Source organism: Triturus cristatus, chromosome 5_1 (genome assembly GCF_964204655.1).
Source record: "Triturus cristatus chromosome 5_1, aTriCri1.1, whole genome shotgun sequence".
In the NCBI taxonomy this organism is placed as follows: domain Eukaryota; kingdom Metazoa; phylum Chordata; class Amphibia; order Caudata; family Salamandridae; genus Triturus; species Triturus cristatus.
Window position 1 is genome coordinate 821,225,033 of NC_140587.1, and position 20,456 is coordinate 821,245,488.

Consider the following 20,456-nt stretch of genomic DNA (forward strand, 5'->3'; position numbering starts at 1 on the left):
AGTGAATTTGTACGTTTTTTTAAATGCTGCTAAGTTATGTATTTTTTTTTTAAGGTTTTTCACCGTGTGCGCGCGGTAAGCCCAAGGTGCACTGCGCGCACCGTGCACCGCGCGCGCACCTCGCGATTTTTATTAAAAAAAAATGTTTATTTCACCCATGGGGGTCCTTCGGTGACCCCCTGACAAAGGCTAGGGGGTCAGGAACTCTCTTCCATGCCCCCTTTTCACGTTTTCTACCTTTTTTCCCCCTTTCCTTTTCAGTGCGAGAGACAAAATGGCGGCAGACACTTCCTGATTTCGACCGATTCGAATGTTGACTGACATCTAACAACCAATCAGAATTTTGCTCGCGCACGACACCGTGCGGTGCGCGCGTATAGATATTTATATGCTTTTAAATGCTGTTTTCTCAGGAAATACTGAACAGATTGACACCAGACCTGCAAAAGGCACTTCCCTGACCTGAGGACTACCTCTCTGCCAAATTTCAAGTAATTCTGTTCAGCCGTTCGGGCTATACCTTCGACTAAAGGTCCTATGGAAAAATGCATGGGGAAAACGCGTTTTGGGACCCCCCTTTTTTCTCGGCCCCCGCTTGACGAATCGCTGCGAGACATTAAGGGTAGGAGCTGAGCGGAGCGCCCCATTAGTTTTGAAAATTTCGCGAAGATTCGTCAACCGGCTATAAAGTTATTCAAAATAAAATTGAGGTTCGAGGTGGGCTGCTGAATTCATATCTGTGCATAGATCGCCGCCTAGTGTTGGGTCCGGATGTTTGCACGTTGTTGTCCTGGAAGAGTCTTCGAAGTATCACGAGATAGATGACTCCTCCCCTGGACCACAGTGCGCATGGGCATCCTCTCCATCCTTAGATTGTTTTTTTCCGCCATTGGGTTCGGATGTGCTTATCTTAGCTCAAGTTAGGAAAATTCAGTTTAAGGCCAAAAGGCCTTTAGTTTTCGTCGGTACTGTTCCCGCTCGGTATCGACTACTTTCTTTACAAATTTAGAACCTTCTTCCAGCCTTTCGGATCCGTTTGGTCCGAACATCGAACTTACATCGAAGATGGAATCGAGGACTCCATTCAAACGGTGTCCTTTATGCCACGCAAAATACCCACACATAGACGTCCATCCGGTATGCAACAAATGTCTCTCACCGGATCACGATGAGTCGAAATGTATGGCCTGTGCCCGTTTTCCGATTGAAGAAGACTCTCCGGAATCGACGGGCGGCGAGATTAGAAGCGCAGCAATCTGCGCCTGCCCCGGCCAACATCTTCAGCACCGAGGACGCAGAGAGCGTGGAAGAAGTAATCTCCAGCCCCGCTTCCGAACACGATTCCCGATCGGAAGACGACGATGAAGTGCTTTTTCAAAGGGAAGAAGTCATCGACGAGGTAGGAGACTACGATGAGGCCTTTGGGGCCGAAGAAGATAGCTCTAGCGAGGAGACATGCCCACCCGTTGATACGGAGGCCGTCAGAGTGCGTCATTCTAAGGCTCAGGTCGAGGGATCGCCTCTGGGCCTTACCCGAGATCAATCTCAAAGTTCTTCGGCCCCGGCCTCGAACATCCCGCACGAGCCATTATTAACGAAGACTACTGGATTCCCTTCAACGAAACCGAAACCAATCGTCGCACCAGTTCCACCGAAACCAAAAGTGAAACTGGCTGTAAACGGATCGAAGGCCTCGAAGCCCTCCACTCCTTCGACGCCAGCAAAGGCCGTCGGCCCCGAACGCAGTAAAAGGGATTTCGGCCCGAACTCACTGCAGCGGATATCGGTACCGACCTGAAGAAAAAGGCCCTAGGTCCCCCCAAAGCGCCTCGGCCTCTGGCACCAAAGCCGTCGGCCCCGACCACCAAAGTCAAAATGGCCGCTCCATCTGCGTCCACGTCGAAGACAGCGACACACGCCAAGTCGTCAACTCCAACGACCGTCGATACCTGTCCTCGGATCGATGACCCCATGGCTCCGAAGCAGTCGACGCCTACCTCCACGGTGCCGACCGGCTCCAAAGAGCCTTCTGCGTTCTCAGTGCAACAAGTCGCGGCGTCGTTGCAACGCATCAGGGAACGGGCAGCCCTCCGATCCACGTCAGGCCCCGACACGCACAAGGCTCCGAAAGCACCCTCCGCGCCAACCAACATCACTTTTGGCTTGCCGCCGTCCACGGCGCCGAAGATGTTCGAGATCCGAACACGTGTCCGCCAGACACAGTCCCCGTCTACTGGACACACAGATTCTGAGCCTTCACAGCCACAATTCATCGACGCCGACACTGGTAAACTGATGCTCCGCAAGCGGAAAATCCCACCAGAGAGGGGATTAGACTCCTACAGAATACCTCTCAAGCACAAATTGCCAGCAGGGTCGGAACCAGTTCTGTATGAACGATTACAGACCTCCTATCAGGATCCCCAGTCCTTTTCTCCTACGCCTTCAGAGACGGACGCAGTAGAGGACTACATGGGAGATGATACCACCTACCCTGGGGATGTCGATCCTGATGAGCATCTACAGGACCCAGATCAGGCATGGGATGACCCTACAGACCAGGGTACCGTGCCAGATACCCAGGACCCACAGCTTTACAGCGCCGAGAAATCTCCCACAGAGGGCACTGCTGCCTTCAATACCCTCATAGAACGAGCTGCCGCCAATCATGGAGTAGAACTCCATTCTGACACTGTTGAAGAAGACTTCTTAGTGGACACTTTCGCCTCCTCCGAAAGAACTGTCAAAACTCTGCCCATGTTAAAAGGAGTTCTCAAACCTGCAAAGGACATTTTCAAAGAAACAACCAGGGCACGGGTGCTAAACCCCAGGATTGAAAAAAAATCCAAGCCTGCGCCCGGAGACCCTATGTACATTAGAGGTCAGTTACCTCTGGACTCCATGGTGGTTGCTAACGCTCGCAAACGAGCCCATTCACAGACAACGGGTGATGCTCCTCCCCCAGACAAGGAGTCCAAAGTGCTGGAGACATCGGGCAAAAGAATTGCAGCGCGAGCAGCAAACATCTGGCGCATTGCCAACACACAGGCACTCCTGGCCCGTTATGATCGTTCACACTACGACACGCTAGAATCACTACTCCAGCATTTGCCAGATGAATACAAAGAGGCAGCGGAGCTCCTCATCAGAGAGGGACAACTACTTACCAATGCATCCATCAAGTGCGCCCTGGATGCTGCCGACACAGCAGCAAGGGCAATCAACACCAGCGTCATGTTAAGACGACACGCATGGTTGAGAATCTCAGGATTCAAGCCGGAGATTCAAAACAACATCCTAAATCAGCCAGTCAATCCCGACTACTTATTCGGCCCGGAAGTTGACACTACCCTAGAAAAAATTAAAAGACACTGACACTGCGAAATCAATGGGGGCTCTGCAGACGCAGCAATTTCGTAGTGGCTCCTTTCGTCGCCCCGGGAACAGAGGAGCAGCTAGAGGCCAGGGGTCACAGCAGCAATACACTAAAGGGGGCACACAAAGTACCTACAATAAAACCAACAGAGGTGGATATCGTGGCTCCAGCACCAAGGGCAGGGGACGTGGTTACGGCAACACCAGATCCTCCCCCAAAAACAAACAGTGACGCCCTCTCCCTTCCCCCCGACCACATAACACCTGTCGGGGGGAGACTCCAGCGGTTCCTGTCCACGTGGAAAACCATCACCACAGACAGGTGGGTCAAGGACATTATCCAGCACGGTTACTGTCTCAAATTAACCTCCACTCCACCCAACATACCGCCAAAGCACCGTCCTATGTCCGTAGAGCACTTAGCATTATTGCAGCAGGAAGTGCTAAGTATGCTGCAAAAAGATGCAATAGAGGTCGTGCCCGTCAACCAGCAGGGGACAGGGGTGTACTCTCTGTACTTCTTAATCCCAAAAAAGGACGGGTCACTCAGACCTATACTAGACCGGAGACCCCTCAACCACTACATTCTCTCAGAGCATTTCCATATGCTCACCCTACAGCAGGTTCTCCCGCTGCTCAGCCAGGGAGACTTCCTAGCCACACTAGACCTCAAAGATGCGTATTTCCACATTCCCTTACACCCATCACACAGGAAATATCTCAGGTTCACTATTCAGGAACATCACTATCAATTCAAAGTTCTCCCCTTCGGAGTGACAACAGCACCCAGGGTTTTCACCAAGTGCCTAGCTACACATCTACGGAGACAACACATCTACGGAGACAACACATTCACGTCTACCCTTACCTGGACGACTGGCTTGTTCAGGCAAAGTCAGCCCAGCAATGTGCCAGCCACATGTCCCTCACCATTCACCTTCTTCACAGTCTAGGATTCTCACTAAATTACCCAAAATCACATCTTCAACCCGCACACGTACGACAGTACCTGGGCGCGACCATAGTCACTCTGGCAGCCACAGCTCAGCCAAATTTGGTGAGGATCAACAGCATACAACTGCTGATCTCAAAGTTCAAACCTCAACACTCCCTTCCTGCGCGAGTGTTCATGCAGTTGATAGGCATGATGGCCTCCTGCATTTTCATAGTCCCGCACGCGAGACTACATATGCCCCCGCTTCAGGAGTGCTTGGCACGTCAATGGAATCAGGCTCACGGCCAATTAAGACCTAGTGTTGGTGAGCGGTCGGGCATACAACTCTCTGCATTGGTGGAATCCACAAAACCTTTGCAAGGGCCGACCGTTCCAAGAGCCTGTTCCACAAATAATACTGACAGCGGACGCCTCTCTCCAGGGTTGGGGAGCTCATGTACTCACTTACACAGTGCAGGGACTATGGACAACGCAACAAAAGAAGATGCACATCAACGTTCTGGAACTGATGGCAATCTTCCTAGCCATGAAGGCATTCAAAGTACACTTGTGCAACAAAGTCGTGTTGATCCGGACGGACAACATGACTGCCATGTACTACATACAAAAGCAGGGAGGAACACACTCTCCACAGTTCTCTCATCTGGCTCAGAGCATGTGGAAGTGGGCCATTCAGAGGAACATCTTCCTCATGGCGGAACACCTCCCCGGCAAGGACAACCAGATGGCGGATCTGCTCAGCAGACACAGCCACCAGATGCACGAGTGGGAGCTACATCCGTCAGTTCTCCAACCGTACTTCCAAAAGTGGGGTCATCCAGAGATAGACCTATTCGCCACAAACGAAAACGCAAAATGTCAAAGCTTTGCCGCCAGGTTCCCACATCCACAGTCACAGGGCATGCGATATGGATGAACTGGTCCGGCAGATTTGCGTACGCTTTTCCCCCAGCGCCACTAATACCTCTAGTGCAAAAATAACCATTGATGGACAGAATGCAGAACAATGTCATACATTCACCCCAGTACAGAGATCTGGGCCTAAATCCATCGTTTTTTTGCTCACCATGCCATTCCAGTTTGAACCCAGCCATATGCAAATCAGTCTTGACCCTGTGCCCCATGGGAACAGTCCAGCCCGAACTGCCAAGCCAGGTCCTCCCTGGACTGGAAACAAGCATCCTAGGACCGGTTTCGGGCTTTCAGCCCTCGTCAGCCAGGATAGCTTGATTCCAGTGGCATGGAGAGCAAGGGACTCACGTCTGAACATACCCTTCCCACTCGGGGTGACAAATGCAAAAATAACAATTGATGGACAGAATGCAGAACAATGTCATACATTCACCCCAGTACAGAGATCTAGGCCTAAATCCATCGTTTTTCTGCTCACCATGCCATTCCAGTTTTAACCCAGCCATATGCAAATCAGTCTTGACCCTGTGCCCCATGGGAACAGTCCAGCCCGAACTGCCAAGCCAGGTCCTCCCTGGACTGGAAACAAGCATCCTAGGACCGGTTTCGGGCTTTCAGCCCTCGTCAGCCAGGATAGCTTGATTCCAGTGGCATGGAGAGCAAGGGACTCACGTCTGAGCATACCCTTCCCACTCGGGGTGACAAATGCAAAAATAGCATCCCGAACGCCTTTCCTACTACCCCTCCTGATCACAAATCCAAGGTCATGGAAGTGTTTGACATGCACATGTTTTTCTGTGCCAATCATGCCCTTTGTTCGGTAAAAGCAGTGGCCTTTTTTTGGTGCTGTGCCCATGCTCTATAGGACACGGTTGGTCATATCTTCCTGGCATTCCCTGACACTTATGGGCCTGTCTGTGGATACATTTGTTTTCTGTTCTGGCCTAGATACGACCGACTGCTTGGGTCAGGCAATTTGCACAAGCCTGGTGCTTCGGAGCCATGCTTGAATGAAGTCCAAGAGCTTCTCAGGGGATGTCAAAGCATACTTGGTGGATATGCCATTTCATGGGTGCTGCCTCTTGGTTGAGACGGCTGAGTTGGCTCTCGAATGGTTTGAAGACAGTCATGCCACAGTTAGTTCATTGGTCTCTCCACACATGCCAGGCAGTATCCCCAGCAATTTTGTTAATTTTGTGGCTACAGGAGGGGTTTGGACCACTCCTTCTGCTCTACAAGCCCCTGGATCCTTTCGAGGTTGGGCTGCAGCTCCCAGAGGCAATTTCCAGGGCATCAGTGATGACTCACAGCTCAGTTTGCTTCTCCAGCAACAACCTCAAAATTGCTTTGTTGTGTCCTTGCATCCTTTGCAACACTCCGCCACCCTGTAGCAGACAGGATATACCATTCTCTTCAAGGTTGTCCTCATATCTCTTTCAACAGATGTGTCCTCCAAACTGTCCAGTGGGGCTATGCCCTTCCATTTCTTTGTACCCCACCATACCTTCCCCTAGCTCAGGATAACTGATCGAGGACCACACGTCTGTTTTGAAGCGCTGGTCCTTTTGCCAAACGAGCCATAAAAGAGGGTTCTGGACTCAGAAGTAGGAAATGGGTTCCGCTATTTCCTTGGGCCAGAGAATGACAGAGGACTCTGTCCTGTTTTTAGACCTTCATCCTCTTAAAGCCTTCCTGTGAAAACCAAATTCAAGATGCTCATGCTGGCCAAGGTCCTATCTGCACTGGATCCGGAAGACTAGGTGGTAGCATTGGGCCTGCAGGATGCTTAGTCCAGTAGACCCACGTGTCACTATCTTCAGTTCACAGTAATCTTAAGAGCATTTGCGGTGCTCCCTTTTTGGCCTCGTGTGTATCCCTTCGGTGCTCATGAAAGTGATGGTGGTGGTCACAGCACACCTGTGTAAGTTTGGGGTTCCAGCCATCTCCTATCTTGATGACTCTCTGTTGAAGACTGGCTTGCCCCAGACATTAGTAAACCACCTTCTGAATATGGCGTACTTTCTAACATCCTTGAGGTACTCTATCAATGTGCCTACGCTGCTTTGAGGACCTCTCTAAATTCGTGCACCAGGGAAATCTTTTCTGTCATCTATGCTGATATTTTGGGGGGAATTGAACCTTTTGAACAATTGCGTTTGTGGTCTGTATTTTAAAAATGTAGCTGTTTTTAATCCAATTGCACTATTTGCACTTTTAATAGCTACTTAGTATTGAGAACCTCTATAAAATGAGAGGCGGGGTGCAGATGTGTCTTAGGCACGCCTAAGATAAGCCAGTCTGCGCCAGTCCATGTCCGAACGGAATCGGGGGGCCAGGAACCCTGGTCCTCTTCTGCCTAGTAAGCTAGTCTACTCTCCTTTATAGCTTTACGCATTAAGAGGGAATGTTAAAGAAAGACGTCTCCACTCAACAGATCTTAGTCTAGACTAAACTCATGTAATAGCTGTACCCTGTCCTTTCATAAAAGACAGGACCCGAATTTAGATGCTATTGACAACGCTCGCTGGTGCACGTATGTAATTAATTGGCACTTGCTTCCAGACCATACATTAGAGCTTTTTGCTCTCACCGAAGATAAACAACCTGATACAGTCTTTCTTTCAGAGACTTAGCTTCATGCTGATTCGGGCCAGATATTTTTCAAGCCTTGTCCCCGGGATATTTTAACCTATTAAAAGACCGGGAGAGTAAGAAAGATGGAGGATTAACTATTATTCTGAAGACAGAATAAAGATGTTTTTTCGAACCTGCACATACTGTTGATTGTGAGAGTGTCTGATTTGCAATCTTTCTCGCCAGCTACCTCTTTTTCTGGGATTCTCCTGTATAGACCACCCAGACCCAAGGGCAATTTTTCCCATTCGCTCCTGGAAGTAACAGCAAACTTAGCCAGCACTAGGGCAAATTTCTCCATATTGGGGGATTTTATTGTTCATTTTGATGAGCCAATGCATGTCCAAGCCACAGGCCACCTTCAGGATTTTATGGCGGTTCAACTTTCACAAAAGGTGGCAGGCCCCTCTCATAGAACAGGGCATTTACTTAATCCTGCGTTTCTCTTCGGATTTTTTTTTTTTTATTTTTTTTTTTTTTTTTAAAGGTATTTGCATCTATTTCTGTTACTTGGTCAGACCATTTTTCTTCCGGATCATGCTTAATTCCAGTCTGCCTCAGTCAAATCCTCCTCCTTTTGCCTGGAAGGTCCGGGCCTGGTCCAAGCTATCTATAATTACTTGGAAAAAATTTCTTAAGTATTCAAAATCTTTTTGGGGCCCGATACAACCCTAGCAAGTGAATGAATCTCACAGTGACTGGAATCCTCACTTGATTCAGTGATTCCCCCAAAATTCAGAGCAGAAGAGCAAATAATTAAATCTGCTCCTTGAAACTCAAACAAGACCGCCAAAAAGCAGAAAGAATTTGGAGAAAAAACTATGGAGAGGGCTCTGAACGGTTTTAGGGAAAAGACTAGAGTTTATCATGCGACAATTAAAAAGGCTCAAGCGACCTATTACGAGAAGAAAATAAACGCTGCAACCTATTTTAGAACCGGCATAGTTGTCACCATTTTGGAGTCTACATCTGAACGGTGTTCTGATTTGGCCTACTTTTTTTCATCGGAAATTCCAGCCCATTTATGATACATTTCAGTCTGCTCCTCAAGCCAACATCGAGGGCTCCAATGAATTTGGATCCTCACTCACCCCAATAAAACTGTCCCCCTTCCCTCCCCTAACACTAGATATCCTCTCAGATATATTGAGCAGAATCCAGTCAGGCTCTCCTTAGAGACCGGTTCACCCACGTATTCTAGCCATGGATGTGGCTGAGGTAATTGGTCACACTTTACTGGATATGTCCAAATCTTTTTCTGATCTCAGTCATTGTTCCAATGGCATGGAAACATGCGGAATTCTTAGAAAAGTATGACGTACTACATGCCACTCAGACTGGATTTCGACACTGAGACTGCTCTCCTGGCAGTTGTGGAACAAGCCAAAGATCTTCTTGATCAGGGAGGTTCAGCAGTCCTCATTCTCTTAGACCTTAGCTCCGCTCAGCGTTCAGCACCGTAAACCAAAACAGGACTTTTTACGTTTTTTAAGGGGACTGCAGTTCTGATGGCCTTCTTCTTAAATGTGTAGTTCCACAAGGCTCCTTGTTGAGCCCTATTCTTTTTAACCTTTATATGAGACCTCTCGCCAGTCTCGCCCTCTTTTGGGATTTCACTGATTTAATGTTGCTGAGTGGAGGAAGAGGGAATTAAAAATTGGTCCGTGACAGCTATTTAGAAGAGAGATAAATCACAATCTGTCTGCAGTGTGTTGTAAAGGTAACTAACACTGATTATTAATATCATATAACAAAATAAATGTTATCTTAAATGCATACAGTTAATGTAAGGAACACTATGTTAGAGAGACAACTACCATGCAGTTAATGTCAAAAAAGAAGAGAGAAAAGAGCGCCACGAAATGTTCAATAGCAGTATATTTATTCAATAAACTTAAGAACACATTATGCATTTGTAGTCGTAGTAAGGTTGCAAGAAAAGGAGAAAGGGTTTGGGATGGTTGTGCTCGTGGTGGAGAGGAGTGGGTAGAAGTCACTGGTTAAGGAATGCACATTATTTCAATCATTGCGAGATCAGACTGGTAAAGAAGACCAGTGGACAGAACCTGCCCTTGCCAATTCTTTAGATCACAGTTATACAGTATACTAAAGCATTAATGCAACGTCAGGCAATGGGGCGAGGGAGAGAAAGGTACAGGTCCCATGTGAGTGGATGGCATCGACGTTTCGACTCGGCTAACGCATAGAGGGTGACTAGTACCTCCGCTACGAGTCTTCAGGACGAAAAGGGGGCGGGGTCAACCTAATCCTGGTGCCGCATTGGCATCTCGGGTTTAGCACTGAAGGATGAGTGTCTAACAGTACAGTCAGAGCTTTCCAAAGGAGTGAGCTGAATTCCACTCGTGAGGGCCCAACTTGTGAAGTCCTCACCGGTATTTAAAACCGTGAATACATTATCCAGTGGTCATCTGACATCTGAATTAATCTGGTATGTCAAGACCTTGAAAGAAAAGTACGGGCGCCGCACGCCTCGAAACTGCCTCCTGCCAATTTAAAGTGCGAGGAATAAATATACTGCTATTGAACATTTCTTGGCGCTCTTTTATCTATTCTTTTTTGACATTAACTGCATGTTTTACAATGATTTCTTGGTACGTAGTTGTCTCTCTAACATAGTGTTCCTTACATTAACTCTATGCATTTAAGATAAAAAAAAAATCGTTATATGATATTATTAATCAGTGTTGGTTACCTTTACAACATGCCGCAGACAGATTGTGATTTATCTCTCCTCTAAATAGCTGTCACGGACCAATTTTTCATTCCCGCATTGTACCCAGGTCTGGTGACCATCATTGGGTTACCCATTATTCTGGAGTGAATGAAGAGGTCATGTCTTAAACTGAATGGAGACAAAACATTGCTGATGTTTCTGGGCAACAACCCTATGTATTCTGTGGCCCTAAGTTGGCCAAGTAGTTTAAGCTGGCCTCTAACCCCAAAATCGTCGATAAAAAGCCTCAGAATGTGGCTGGATGAGTCGCCCAGCTTTGAGAGCCAAGCTAGCAAAATGCTACAGCTTGTTAAGGATGCTGCAGAAGATTCTTTCTCTTCTCCTGGTGACTGCATAAAGAGTAGCTGACCAGGCCCTTATTCTCTCTCGCCCTCACTATGGCAACTCGCTTTACTTGGGAGCACCTAAAGCTATCATAAAGTAGCTGCAGATGGTGGAGAATGCCGCTGCTCAGTACTACATAACATTCCTAGATATCGATCTGCCCGACAGTCATTACGCCTTCTTCAGTGGCTTCCCGTTTCTGTGAGGATAAAATTTAAGTCCATCTGCATTGCCCAAAGGTCGCTTTGAGACCGAGAACCATCAATCTCTCGGCTATTGATTTCTCCTTGCATTCCTGGGCGAACACTGCGTTTTTCAAACGCCTATCTGGCCAAGATGCCTCCCATAAAAAAAGCTAAATACTGAAGGCGGGCGTTCTCTATAAGGTGGCTAAAATGTGGAACAGCCTTCCCCTTCCTCTTCGAGCAGAAGAGAAATACTTTTGTACCGGAAATAACTGAAAATGCGGCTTTTTCGTGGGGCAGGGGGTGGGGATCATAGTCTACTTCTTTTGTTCTCTGTGACGCACTACCAGCGCTGGGATACCTACGGGTAGCTATGGACTATATAAATGCTTCTAGAATAGAATAGAAGTTGCACTTGACTTTGCAGACGATCCTGCTCAGTGGAGCTATCTTGGATACTGTGCAATTCTGTGCCTTTCCACCAGAGTGAAGAGTCCAGGACATTCAGGCTATAATCCTGAAGTTTCAGCCTCAATCCTGGATCTCAGTGAGATCGGCTCTCGGGCCTTTGGGACTTTTGGCCTCCTAAATCCTGCCCGTCGACCATGCCAGATGGTAAATGCAGACTTTGCAGTGGGATCAGAAGTCCCAATAAGCACAGCGCCAAGGGAACCTATTTAACTTCATACATGTTTTTTAAAGAGACTAAAATTGTTTGAAGTGTTGGCTGATCGACTGTAATTGGACCAGCGGCAGACTTCTCTCTTCAGGACATGCAGAGCCAACAGTTTTGACTGATTCATTATTGATTGGTTGAGAAGGACATCTGGGAGAAATGGAGATCAGAGAACTCTGGTCTCTGGTGGAAACCCAGCTCCACATCAATCTTTAGAGTTGTGGGGGATTTGCTTGGCGTTGAAGGCATTCCTGCCAAACATCAAGGGGAGACTGGTTCATTATCTTACGGACACCACCACTGCCATGTAGTACTGCAACAAGCAGGGCGGGGTGATGTCTTCCGTCCTGTGCCCGAAGGTTCTTCACCTTTGGAAATGGCTGAGTCATCAGCGCATCTCCTTAAATAATGAACTGCTTGGAATAATCTTTATACGCCAGTGCAGACAAACTCAGATGCCATCACTTAGCAGCTTGCGAATGGCAGTTAACACCCAGAGGTGGCTCAAGGCATTTACCAGCAATGGGGAGAACCTTGGTTTGATCTTTGTTACCACTGAGAATGTTCAATGTCAATAATTTTGCACACTAGAGTTTTCAAGAAGGCTCTCTTGGAGATGCTTTCTACCTAGAGTGGGGCTGTGGGCTTCTATTTACCTTCCTGCCTTTACCTCTCCTTGCTTAAGTTCTGAAGAAGATCAGGAATGAATGGGCCCGAATCTGTCCTCCGAACAAGCTGCCAGTTTGTGAGGATCTTCCGTCACAGCAGCAGAGCTGGGTTCAGAACCGGGCCTGTCCAATCTGCACCTCCATGTGTGGAGTTTGAGCAGCAACAATTGATCCTGTTTGATCTCTCGTCTGATGTTGTTGTTACCTTGAAAGCCCGGCACCCTTCCACAAATTCATTGTATTCCGGGTGCTGTGGTAAGTTTGTGGTTTGGTGCAGCAACCGCCAAGCAGACTGCCGGAAGTCTGTTGTTCATTTTATCCTTGGGCCAGCAAGGACTTGCAGTGGGCAGTGTTAAAAGTTGTTGGGAGCCTCTCTGCTATTTTGCAGTTGCTGATCAGCCCTCACTGTTTAGTTCATCTGATATGAGGAGATTTCCTAAAGGTTTGCAACACATGATGTTGGCGAAGCCTTTTGTGATGCCACTGGGGGAAATTTAATTTGATTTTCACCTCTTTCATTTTATTCTCACCTCTTTCATTTGATTCTCACCATTTTAATGTGTACTAATTTGAGCTGATGCACAGTTACCTGCCATGCCTCTTGACACTGAAAACAGTCTCTTTGTTTGCTGTCGCATTGGCTGGTTGTGCAAGTCAACTTCAGTCCCCCGCAGTCCAGCTGCCTTCCACCAGCTTTTTTCTAGAAAAACTAGTGTTGAGAAATTGAGCTGCTTTTCTGCTGAAAGTATTCACGATTTTTCTAGCTTTCTTTGACCCGCCTCATCCCTTGAAATAGGAGTAGAGAGTCCATTGATAGGTTCCCAAAAGATCCCTCAGTTACTATATTGATTGCATCAGAAACTATTGGGTGGATCATCATCTTTGTGTTTCTCAGAGGGCAATGAAAGGCAAGGCAGTGCAGAAAAGAAACCCCATTAGTTGTAGAGTCCTCTGCATTAGTATCTGCTAAGAACCACCTAGGAAGCAGCATCCTTAGGGATGAAGGTCCCATTCCACTGGAGCCAAGGCTGTTACTACTGCGTTAGCATGCGGATTGCCTATGCTGGACATCTGTCAGGTTGCTACCTGGGCTTCATTGCACACGATCACAAAGCACTACTGTCTTGTCTTGACAGGTCCCACCACCTTGGGAGGTAATGCTGTGGTAGCTATTCACAAGGTCAGGAATCTGGGGTTAGAAGTATCCATCAGAAGATCGATTTACTTACCATTGGTAATGGTCTTTCTGCTCAATACTTTATCTAAGTGCAGATGCCTCACTGCTGCCCCACCGCCCGATGCTGTGGTATTGAGTGTTTTTTTCCATTTAAAAATGTCTCAATCTAGAGATCTGCACACTGGTAATTTTTGGGTAGTATTTTTATGCGGTTCCATTCATCACTTCCAAAGCTGAGCGAGCTCGGTGTGGAGCTGCATTGTGTTATTTATTGATTCCCAGGAGTACTGCTTTTGAGTTTTCCGAATTCAGTCTGGCACCAAACAATATTCACAAGGTTAGAAATCTGCACTTAGAGGGAAATATCCCGAACAACGAGGCCAGAGCCACAAGTTCCGTAAGCCCGCAAGCCGAACAACAAATTGCCTGAACAATGACTTTGCCTTAACCATGACTTTGCCTTAACCACGCATGTGCGTGGTTAAGGCAAAGTCTTTCTAGTGTTCAGGATGGGTGGGTAGAGAGGAGCGTCGGAAAGAGAAGAGGACAGGTAAGAGGGGTTTGGGGTAGTTTGCAGGGGGTAGGGGGGTCAGGGTTGTTTTTAGGGGGTGGCGGGTCTGGGGTAGTTTTTAGGGGTGGCGTAGTTTGGGGTAGTTTTTAGGGGGTGGCGTGGTTCGGGGTAGTTTTTATGGGGTTGGGGTAGTTTTTAGGGTTCGGGGGTTGGGGTAGTTTTTAGGGTTGGGGGTTTGGGGTAGTTTTTAGGGGTGGGTGGTTTGGGGTAGTTTTTAGGCGGGGTGGGGGTATGGGGTAGGTTTTAGGCGGGATGAGGGTTTGTGGTAGTTTTTAGGGGGTGAGAGGGGTTCGGAGTAGTTTTTAGGAAGTGAGAGGGGTTCAGAGTAGTTTTTAGGGGGTGAGAGGGGTTCAGAGTAGTTTTAAGGGGATGAGTTCAGAGTAGTTTTTAGGGGGTGGGGGTTTGGGGTAGCTTTTAGGAGGTTGGGTGTATATTTGGTGCTCAGGGGAGTGGGAGGGGTGGTAAACTTAGCCACGGATAGCTGTTTACCATGCATGTCTTTACCACGAAAATTTGTGGTAAAGCAATTCGTGGTTAAGACGCGGTCGTTCTAGAGACCGCGTTGTAAAGGTAGTTGTTGTAGAGGAACTTGTTCCAACATACAACCACACTTCGAGTATCCACCGAAAAGAGTGTTACTGAAGATAAGTATTCTTTCTTTTTTGGGGAGGGTTTTTTCGGTCTCTTCTTGTGCTTTTTATTTGTGCAGCAATTCTTAGATTCTTTGATTGTATTTTAGCACTGACCTTGGGGAACCTAATAAAGCAGCCTAGCAGTGAAGCACCTCCAAGGCATAAGCAGCCGAAGGGCATGCCTCCTACACAGGACCACTACATATTTCAGTGGAAACAAGCTCTATAGCCTTATTCAGTTGATGTGGGCACTGCAGCAGTTGTCCTGTTTGGGAACAACACAAATTTCCCTTCTTCGCCTCAAGATTAATTGTGGTGGGGATTTGAAATGGAGGGGCCTTTTTGCTGAGTGTCAGTATAGGATAAGATTTCGCCTTTCCTCTTCCTCCCCTTTTTAGGTCTCGGCTGTCGTGGGCTGCGCACATGCGCAGTCTCGCTTGCGAGATTGAATGTTTTTGGGTATATTTTGTAAAGGACTTTAAGCCCCGCCCCTCTTTCCCATTGGCCGGCGTCAACGTTTATGCTAAACGGTGGCCAGCCATTGGGAAAGAGCTCTTTGTGACGTTCACTTTTGGCTTTTTGAGCCATCCCACTTGGACTGGCTCGTCTGTCTTCAGTGCGTCGCAAAAGGTTTCTTATCTTTTTCAAACACATGGCCCCATAAAGACAAGCTCCACAGCGTGTTTATTTTTGCATCTCGCTTTCAGAAAGCGAGATGCAAAAATAAACCGTGGCTGCCTGGCGAGCACTTGTTAACATTTGAACCAACTCTCTCACTGACAGATTTGGCTCTGTTTAAGATCCACTTGTTTTACGCGGGCTGTTAATACCACAACTCACGCCGCGTTGAGACAGGTTAACAGTTTTCAATTTGGCTCCTTTTCGCTTTTGCTAGACAGGTAATTAGAAGAAGATATTTGCGTGTTGCTAGCAATAATGCATTTGTGTTATTTGCCTTTAATATTAGAATTATAGCCCATTGACTTTCACACTGCAGTTCCATTATACAAATCGGTATTGAGATGGGTGTGATACGCCGGCTGAACAAAGCCAACGCGTTTGTATGCGGAGTAGTACTTTATCCCTTTTGTTTTAATGCTGTGATAACATATTTTAGTTTCGGGTGACCTTTTCAAGAAGGCGTGGCTAAGGGTTCCAGTCTGCAAACTATGATATGGTGACCAATGGAACAGGGTGGGTGTCTTTAAAGTGCTTTTTTTGAGGGGTGGGCATGATTCTTGGCTGGGAATGCCACGGGTCTCCCTGGACTATATTACATAAATGCCCTCAGGGCACTATGTATTACAGATGGTTCAGCAGAAGCTTGTACACCCCCTTCTGTGATACTGACTGTTAGGGGGGGCACCTTCTGCGCCCACTCCATGACAAAGGAACATCCACGAATGCAGATGAGGGAAAGCCTTTGTTCTTGCGCCCCATTATCGAGGCAGATGCAAGTGGGCAATGCCACATGGGACACGATACACAGAAGGCACCCCCCTTGGGAGGGGGCAGAGGGTTCTGGCTCCAAGGGATGCCCCTGGGCGTCGACCCGCAGGCAAATCTCACACACTCCACCTGCCTGGGCTGAACCAGAGAACCCTCTTTAATACCAGGCCAGCCACCCTGTAGAGAAAGATATTTCGGCTTCCTGAATTCCATGATTCTTTGCTGCAGCGTCGGCTGAGTGGGCCCAAGCTCACGCCCGCATAGAGGAGAATGGATTTTGTTTTAGAATATGTTCCGCTGCCTTTGTCTGTGTCATTTTATTTGTAGCTGCTCTAGGAAGGCACTCACTCCGGGAGTGAGGAGGCACAGGCGTGTCTACACAATGCCCACTCACTGAACGTTTGTAAGCTGTCCCAGGAATCCAAATACTGCTGTGTTCACATTGACACCCAGCATACAAAGGCCCTGATTCTGAGTTCATCGGCCAAGTTTATGGTACCTCATAAAAAACAATGCCCCAGGTACTCTATTTATCGGATGCCTATTCTGAGTTTTTGGGGAAGAAAATATGTATTTTAGTGCTTAATGAACCATAATCTTCATGATACATTAAATACTTTTCACATGGTAACTTTCGACAGGCTTGATCTGTCGAAATTTAACGAAGGGTGAGGTATTTAATGCACCCAGTGTTAACACACAACATGGAATTCTGACCAGAAAACACCGACCCCCTCATGATCAGGTCAAAAGATGCATACAACACCACACACTCAAAGGCAGGCAGCCAGTTAATCACAGGTAAACCTACTTGACACACACACTCACTCACATTTTTATTTACTAAAATGTTTTATAAAGCACTAAATACCAAGTGAATTATTTTGACTACTGGAAGAAAAGCAATCTAACGGCAGGGAGTTAGATTCCAGGAGGACAGGTGATTAACAGTGTCTGAAATTCTCAAATAACGGTCACTATCAGTACTGAGTTCGGTTAAAGGCAGCTCTGAACAGTTCAGTTTTCTAACGTTTTAGGAATTGAATTTTGTATGGTTCAGACTGCTGAATCAAGGCAAAGGCGCACCAGAGTCTAGTCTTATTTACCCAATCATCTGCCTCCATGCGTCTCTCTCTTGAATGATCACTGGGTGATCCGATGGGCTGCTATTGATTGAAGGGCTCTGATTGGAGCACAGCAAGGTGCCAATTTGTGTAGCTATGCAGTCTCTTTTGCCCCCATTATGCTTAATGGATAGTGCACAATGTTGTGTCCTGCGTCTGCACCGGACCCCAAGGAACACACCAGGATCGTCTCCTACTTTATTTGCACTCCTTGTCGCGTGCTCGCAGGCACGTCCTGGTTCTTCCCTTGTCTCCCCAATCTTGCCCCGTCCCCCTTCCCTGACCGGAAGTGGTGTCCGGTGGCTGGCCCCTCCCTTCACCCTAGTGCAGGGTCCTAGTGCTCTCTGCCTCTCTACTCACTCTCTCCTACTCACTCTCTCCTACTCACTCTCTCCTACTCACTCTCTCCTACTCACTCTCTCCTACTCACTCTCTCCTACCCCCTCTCTCCTACCCCCTCTCTCTTACTCACTCTCTCTTACTCACTCTCTCTTACTCACTCTCTCTTACTCACTCTCTCTTACTCCCTCTCTCTTACTCCCTCTCTCTTACTCCCTCTCTCTTACTCCCTCTCTCTTACTCCCTCTCTCTTACTCCCTCTCTCTTACTCCCTCTCTCTTACTCCCTCTCCTACTCTCTCTCCTACTCTCTCTCCTACTCTCTCTCCTACTCTCTCTCCTACTCGCTCTCTCCTACTCGCTCTCTCCTACTCGCTCTCTCCTACTCGCTCTCTCCTACTCGCTCTCTCCTACTCGCTCTCTCCTACTCGCTCTCTCCTACTCGCTCTCTCCTACTCGCTCTCTCCTACTCGCTCTCTCCTACTCGCTCTCCTACTCGCTCTCCTACTCGCTCTCCTACTCGCTCTCCTACTCGCTCTCCTACTCGCTCTCCTACTCACTCTCCTACTCACTCTCCTACTCACTCTCCTACTCACTCTCCTACTCACTCTCCTACTCACTCTCCTACTCACTCTCCTACTCACTCTCCTACTCACTCTCCTACTCACTCTCCTACTCACTCTCCTACTCACTCTCCTACTCACTCTCCTACTCACTCTCCTACTCACTCTCCTACTCACTCTCCTACTCACTCTCCTACTCCCTCTCTGCTACTCCCTCTCTGCTACTCCCTCTCTGCTACTCCCTCTCTGCTACTCCCTCTCTGCTACTCCCTCTCTGCTACTCCCTCTCTGCTACTCCCTCTCTGCTACTCCCTCTCTGCTACTCCCTCTCTGCTACTCCCTCTCTGCTACTCCCTCTCTGCTACTCCCTCTCTGCTACTCCCTCTCTGCTACTCCCTCTCTGCTACTCCCTCTCTGCTACTCCCTCTCTGCTACTCACTCTCTGCTACTCACTCTCTGCTACTCACTCTCTGCTACTCACTCTCTACTACTCACTCTCTACTACTCAAGTGAAGTTTCAAATTTCAATGAACCCACAGTTGTAACCCCCGCCCCATGCCCCTGCTGCCCTCCTCAATGCGTCTACAGGCATTCTATACCCAAGCGCTGCAGTAGGAATATATACTGTTACAACGCATGCGGATACATCGCATGCGATTACAACAGTTGTTAGAATGACTGCGTTGTTACTGCGTATACAATTACATCGTAAGTCATTACTACAAGTTGCTGTAGGGGGTGCGCTGGACTTGGGAATAGTATTATTTACTATCCCTACTCCAGTTTGTGCAACAGCAGGGAAGGTGTTGGATTCTAAATCCAACACCAGTGCGCCCCCTACAGAAAGTCGTAGTAATGACTTGCGATGCAAATGTATGCGTGGTAACAACGTGGTCGTTGTAACGACCACGTTGTAATGGTACCGCGTTGTGAAGATAGTGTTATAAACGAGGTTTCCCCTGCAGAACAGTCATTTAGTTCAATTCACATATATTGACTAAAACTGAACCCATTAAATAACACCCCAAAAAAGGTTCTAACAAAAGTTCGCTGTATTTCAAGAAACGTCTGTTCAGTCCTGTTCTGAATTGCATACATTAATAACCCTGATAATTTTGTTTAGCCAACCTTGAAACAGGGTGCTTTGAGATTTCCAATAATATGTAATTAGTGACTTGGCCACAGTCATAGAGATAACAAGCATTGAAAATGCAATAGGTCTCGCCTTTAAGTTAAAGCCATTTGCTTTCCTATTGGTATTCTAAAGCAAATGGCTTTAACTTAATGAAAGGCGAGACCTATTGCATTTTCAATGCTTGTTCTCAGCTAGTCACCAACTTCATAGTATTTAAATGGCATAAGGTTACGATCACAGCCTTTTAATTATCTGGCAGCAGAAGACCAAAATGTGCGGCAGGGTTGACAAAATTATTCATCACGAAAAGGCAAATAATGCTTCGTTGTATGTCTCATTCTAATACTGTATAATCTTGCTGCTTTTACACACATTGATTAAAAAGGTGGTCCCAGAGCTGTGTAATATACAGTGTTCCCAAATATTGAAAATAGTTTTCACCAACAGCTAAGGATTCTGTCTTGCACGGCAGCTTAGGAGCACTATTTTACCACCACTGATCCTCCTAACTCCAAAAGCAAAAAACACTGTGTTAGAAGATATTTGCACATGTAGGCTTGTTATCTATTCCGCGCTCAGCAGGAAACCAGCCTACATGCTCTTATTTCTTGTAAGAAATCTGGTCTTCTTTTACTATGTCAATCCCAGTTGTGTTTTGAGTCTTGATTCGGTTTTGTGTTGACTCTGTTGTCACAGTACGAGCTTTCAAAGCACTTGTGCCCATTAATAGAGCACCCTTCTGAATAGTATTGCCGCTACATGTATATGATTTAGGGCTCTCATTATGCAGCACAGTACTATCTAAGGCATCAGACCTTGAAAAGAGAGGTGAAGTGTCTTTAACTGAGGACATTCACACTATCTGGGCAAGAGTGTAACCTCATTTGCAGCAGACCGATTTACAGCATCTGAAAGGTGAACAGTTAACTTTTCCAAATAACTGCCAATGCGGCACCAGCAACATAATTTTCCATCACTTCTTG

The 20,456-nt window shown here is 47.3% G+C and overlaps 1 protein-coding gene across 1 annotated transcript in view; it reads left to right on the top strand.

The window, feature by feature from the left end:
• RNMT (RNA guanine-7 methyltransferase) overlaps nt 1–20,456 on the top strand; it is a 161,238-nt gene that overhangs the window by 95,447 nt on the left and 45,335 nt on the right. The gene's annotated exons all lie outside the window — the stretch shown is intronic.